Source organism: Vipera ursinii (genome assembly GCF_947247035.1).
Source record: "Vipera ursinii genome assembly, chromosome: 2".
Taxonomy (NCBI): Eukaryota; Metazoa; Chordata; class Lepidosauria; order Squamata; family Viperidae; genus Vipera; species Vipera ursinii.
In genome coordinates, this window is record NC_139513.1 from 173,434,493 (window position 1) to 173,440,645 (window position 6,153).

The following is a 6,153-nucleotide window of genomic DNA, read 5'->3' on the forward strand; positions in this document are numbered from 1 at the left end:
GCCTTAAACCTTCTGGAATCTAGAGCACAGTTATTGCGATATGAACTTACGGAGGGTAATATATACTTGTGGAATTATCATTTGGCGAAAAAACATGAGATTGAGATTTCTGGTTGTGTACAGCAATAACGCAATTCATCTTGTTTTCTTTGCACAGTGCAGAAGTAGTTTATCACTATAGGTTTTTTTTTCTGAGACTGGTCCACAGGGTTTTCTGATGGTTTCTCATCTATGTACTAACCAGACTATATCCCGTATCTATAAGTTTCATTATAGTCACCTTTTAAAAGTGCTATAAGCATACAGCCAAAAATTATGTACCTTTTCAGTCAAATGCTTGCCGCTATTAATCACATTTATACTATATCAGGAATACTTCGGAATTATGATGGGTTATTGACTCCAAAATGTCTCTGAATTTCAATTTCAAAAGTTGAAATTCAAATACCGGTTTGTTCAAAATCGTAAAGGTAAAGGTTCCCCTGCACATGCGTGCTAGTCGTTTCCAACTCTAGGGGCCGGTGCTCATCTCCGTTTCGAAGCCGAAGAGCCAGCGCTTGTCTGAGGATGTCTCCGTGGTCATGTGGCAGGCATGACGACACCAAAGGCGCACGGAATGCTGTTACCTTCCCACCGTAGTGGTCCCTATTTTTCTACTTGCATTTTTACGTGCTTTCGAACTGCTAGGTTGGCAGGAGCTGGGGCGAGTAACAGGCGCTCACTCTGCTACGTGGCACTCGGGATTCGACCCTATTTAAAGGTTCTTTTTGACATACCTGAAACCCTAAGCCTAAGTGTAACCTAATCTTTACAAGGCAGTCCAGACAAGAAGCACACCCAAAAATACTAGCACTAAGTTTGTGTAAGGTTTATATTAACAGAACCTTGCAAGCCTGAACCATTGCATTGCATTAGTTTACATTAACAAGACTGAAAGTATATTTCTCCCCCATCATTTTTTCAGCTCTTGAAACTATGGAAGGTCGTTTCAGTGTTTGCTATGTCCACATTCTTTCCGTGAGCTAAGCTGTCTCTTATTCAATCAATGTTTATGATGGAAGCAATATGTGCATGAGAATAAATGGAATGCCAGTTTCAATGAGCAGACAGTAAAACAAGGATAAGTGATGTCCCCTTCCATATATTATTTAATATATAATATAAGGAATATTTGCTGTATATAAGAAAAATCCTTCTAGATCAGGTTATGGCCCTCTTAATCCATCAAAAATGCAAGGTAGATGACAGACAAAAGGAAGTGAATTATTAAGAGTCGTACATACATATTTACAAATTAAGAGAATTGAGATGAATTTTGCTTCCTTATTAGAATAGTTACTGAAGATGGAGAAATGGAAGGGGAAAAATTAAAGTATGAAAATACTGGTAGTGTAAAGTATATGGTCTCTTGAAATGGACAAATGTTTATTAAAAGAAGTATAAATATAAGCATATTTCTACACATTTTGTTACATTGGTGTGACCATTGGTATGTTAGGAGAAAGAAAAGGTTAAATTAAGGGAGAATGGAGGTTTTTAAAAAGTCAAGAAGAGATAACGTGATTCTTGATATTTAATTCTGAGACTTAAGAAACCATGAATACAAAGTTTTGCAGGAAGAATAGAATAGAATAGAATAGAATAGAATAGAATAGAATAGAATAGAATAGAATAGAATAGAATAGAATAGAATAGAATAGAATAGAATCTTGGAGGTCTTGTAGTCCAGCCCACCCGCTCAAGCAGGAGAGCCTATACCATCTCAGACAAGTGACTGTCCCTTCTTATAAACTTCCAGTGATGGAGCGCCCATGATTTCTGAAGGCAGGCCATTCCACTGCTTAATTGTCGTCACTGTTAGGAAGTTCTCCTTAATTCCAGGTTGCTTCTCTCTTTGATCAGTTTCCAACCATTGTTTCTTGTCTTGCCCTCTGTTGCTTTGGAGAATAGTTTGATGCCCTCTTCTTTGTGGCAGCCTCTCAAATACTGGAATACTGCTATCATGTCACCCCTATTTCTTCTTTTCTTTAGACTAGCCAAACCCAAGTCCTGCAGCCGTTCTTCATATGTTTTAGTCTCCAGGCCTTGGATCATCTTAGTTGCTCTTCTCTGAACTTTTTCCAAGGTCTCAACATCTTTTTTGTAGTATGGTGACCAAAATTGGCTGCACTATTCCAGGTAAGGTCTCACTAGGGTTTTATAAAGTGGTAGTAATATTTCGCATGCTCTTGATTCTATGTCTCTGTTTATACAGCCCAGGATTATATTAGCTTTTTTGGCTGCTGGCGCACATTGCTGGCTCATAGTCTTCTGATCGTCCACTAGGAGTCCAAGGTCCCTCTCACAGTTACTGTTTTTGATCTGTACCTATATCTTTGATTTTTCCTGCCTAAATGTAAAACTTTGCTTTTCTCCACATTAAAACTCATTTTGTTGGATAGGGCCCATTGTTCCTGTTTGTCAAAATCTTTTTGAATCCTGAGCTTGTCTTCTGGGGTGTTGGCTATTCCTGCTAGTTTAGTGTCATCTGCAAATTTGATGAATTCACCTTTTATTCCCTCATTTAAATCATTGATGAAGATATTGAAGAGTACTGGGCCTAAGACAGAGCCTTGTGGTACGCCACTGCTTACTTCTCTCTCCATGTGGATGTAGTACCATTGAGTACTACTCGTTGAGTATGGTTTGTCAGCCAGCTACAAATCCAACTTGTGGTGATGTTGTCTATTCCACCTTTTTCTAGTTTACCAAGCAATAGATTGTGGAATACTTTGTCAAATGCTTTACTAAAATCTATGTATTCTATGTCCACAGCGTTTTGCTGGTCTACTAATTTGCTCACTTTATCAAAGAATGAAATAAGATTGTTTTGGCATGATCTGTTTTTAACAAACCCATGCTGGCTACCAGTTATAACTTTGTTTGTTTCTAATTGTTCACAGATCTGTTTTTTGATGATCTTTTCCAAGATCTTCCCAGGTATTAATGTTAGACTGATTGATCTATAGTTTCCTAGGTCTGCTTTTTTCCTTTCTTGAAGATGGGAACCACATCAGCCCTTTTCCAATCCTCAGGTACTTCCCCAGTGCTCCAGGATTTTTGAAAGATATGGTGCAATGGTTCTGAGATAACATCTGCCATCTTCAGAACTCTGGAATGTAATCTGTCGGGTCCTGGTGATTTATATTCATCAAGGTCAGTTAGGCATTCTCTTGCCATTTTCTTGCTTATTTTAATTTTTGTTTCTAGTTTGTCTTTTGCAGTAGTTTTTTTTTTGATATGTTGGGCTATAATTTCTTTTTGTGTGAAGACTGATGCAAAGAATGAGTTAAGCACCTCTGCTTTCTCCCTGTTGCCTGTTACTTTCTTGCCATCTTCTCTCTTTAGTGGACCTACAGTTTCCTTGACTTTTTTCTTCTTAATATGTTGAAATAATTTTTTTATTATTATCTTTGATTTCTGTTGCAACTCTTTGTTCATTCTGAGCCTGTTTTCCTGACTTCATCTTTGCATGTTCTAGCTGTCTGCTGATAATCAGCCTTAGTTATGTGTCCCTCTTTCCTACATGCTAAAGAAAGAGGGAGTTAGAATTACCAAATTTGATATTGTACTTCGCAGATTTTTGCTTAGTTTGGATGAAAGAGTGAGTGACTTTAAGAAATAGGAGGTTGCTGAAATGGGAAGGATATGATTTAAGATTTGGATGGTGTTGTGTTCCGAGTTCGTTGCGCAGGAATGAAGACGAGGTGAGAGAGCTCAGCTATGATCATGGTTTATTGCTTGCAGGATCTGAACTAGAGAACAGAGCTGCAGATGCAGCAATTTATACCCTGGCCCCTAGGCGGCGGCCAATAGGTTTGAAACAACCAATTGCTGCCTTAGGGGCAACCAATAGCAGCGCTGGAGACGGGTTGTCTGAGGAGCTGGGAGCCGTTAGCTAGCTTCCCTGCTCAAACAGCCTCCCAGCAATACCACTGGTGTTAACAAAACAAGCCCAATACATTACAGATGGCATGATTATTTGTGCTATGACAAAGTTAAAATGAATGTAGATTTTAAAAATCATTTTGTTAGATGCACCATGTTGAGAATTTGGAATAGGTGTAAGACAAAATTGTCTCCTAAAATCCTTTTCTGGTTGTCTACCCAAGAAGCCCTTTTTAAAAGGGAAATGATGGTTAAACAAAAATGGTTTATCTATCCTGATTTGCTGAAAATTCCCAAGGAGAATTTAATTTTAAAAAAAAACTTGGAGTTTGAAAGTTTTACATGGAATTGGTTTCCTTATGCTGAGCTAATGAAAAGATTTAAGGTGGGTGAGAAGACTTATGAATTTGAAAAGGGTAAAACTGAATTTGCTGTAGAGCTCTGTACAAATCATGATCATATTATTGCTAAGGTGTACAAACCTTTATTGAAAATAGAAACAGAAAACAAAACACTAAAGATTGTATGATAAAATGAACAAAACATTTCTGGATATAATAAACAGCTGAACTGCTAGGAGAGTATGTGGAAGAAGGGGCTGAAATTTACATTGAATTATAATCTTAAGAATTTGTAAAATGAGGTAACTTTGGTACAAGTAGTCATCAACTTACAACAATTCATTTAGTGACTATTTGAAGTTACAACAGCATTGAAAAAAAGTGACTTACGAGCATTTTTCACACTTACAATCGTTGCATCACCATGGTCACATGACCAAAATTCAAACTGACTCATACTTATGACGGTTGCAGTGTCCTGGGGTCATGTGATCAACTTTGGTGACCTTCTGACAACCAAAGTCAATGGGGAAGCCAGATTCACATAACAACTGTGTTCCTAATTTAACAACTATATAATGTTACCATATTTTATCTATATCTTAAATTTGTATTTTATTACTATTTTAACTTAAATTGTATTTTAATTCCATTTTAAATTGTATTTTATCAAATTCCATTTCGGATTGTTTTTATCTAGTTTCGGTGACGGTTTGTTGCTGGAACTTTGTACTTTGATATGGCCCAAGGGCTAATCAATAAAGTTGTTGTTGTTGTTAATTTAACAACTGCAGTGATTCACTTAACAATCACGGCAAGAAAAGTCGTAAAATGGGGCAAAACTCACTTAACAATTGTCTCATTTAGCAACATAAATTTTCGGCTCAATTGTGGTAAGTCGAGGACTACCTGTACTTTGCCAAATGCCCTACTGAAGTCTAAGTATACTATGTCCACAGAAAATCGCCACAGAAAGGTGATTTTACCGGAACACCGATCATTATATTCGCATGTCAAAACAGGCACTCAACACAAACGGAGATCCGCTCGCCTGAGGCAACAGGACAAACGCAAATCCAACTTTCTAAGCCAGGGGTGTCAAACTCAATTTCATTTAAGGCCGCATCAGCATTGCGGTTGCCCTCAGGGCCGGGTGGGTATGGCCAGGGTGGGCATGGCCTACTGGGTGGGCATGGCTAGAGTGCGTATGGCCTGCTGGGTGGGCGTGGCCAGCTCTACATCATTCACATCAAGGGTGCCTATGGGGGCCTGGGCAGGAGTGGGACAGATCTGAGGGTCTCTGGCAGGAGGAGGGTCTCTGGGTCAGGGCCAAGGCAGAGGGGGCCGTTCCCTCACTGTTTCCAGGATGGCTTCGTGGGCCGCATGAAACCACTTTGCGGGCCGGATCTGGCCCCCGGGCCTTGTGTTTGACATGTCGTGCCATAGAAAGTCGATTTTACCGGAACACCAATCATTATATTCGCATGTCAAAACAGGCACTCAACACAAACGGAGATCCGCTCGCCCGAGGCAACGGGATCCAACTTTCTAAGCTTTCTAAAGTTCAGAAGAGCGAGGTGCAGAGGGAGCGCCCGCTGAATGCCGGTTCAATCCCTCGTATTGCAAATGCAAGCAAATAAGTTGTTTTGCGGGGGGGGGAGGAGGGCCGGTTTCCGAATGAAAAGTGACTTGCCGAACCGGATTCACCAGACGAGCCCCTCAGTAGGGCGAATTTTCTCGCCGGGAAGAAAAAGGAAGTTCGGTTAAGCCAGGGGTAGGCAACCTCGGCTCTTTTATGACTCATGGACTTCAACTCCCAGAATTCCTGAGCCAGCTTGGCTGGCTCAGGAATTCTGGGAGTTGAAGTCCATGAGTCATAAAAGAG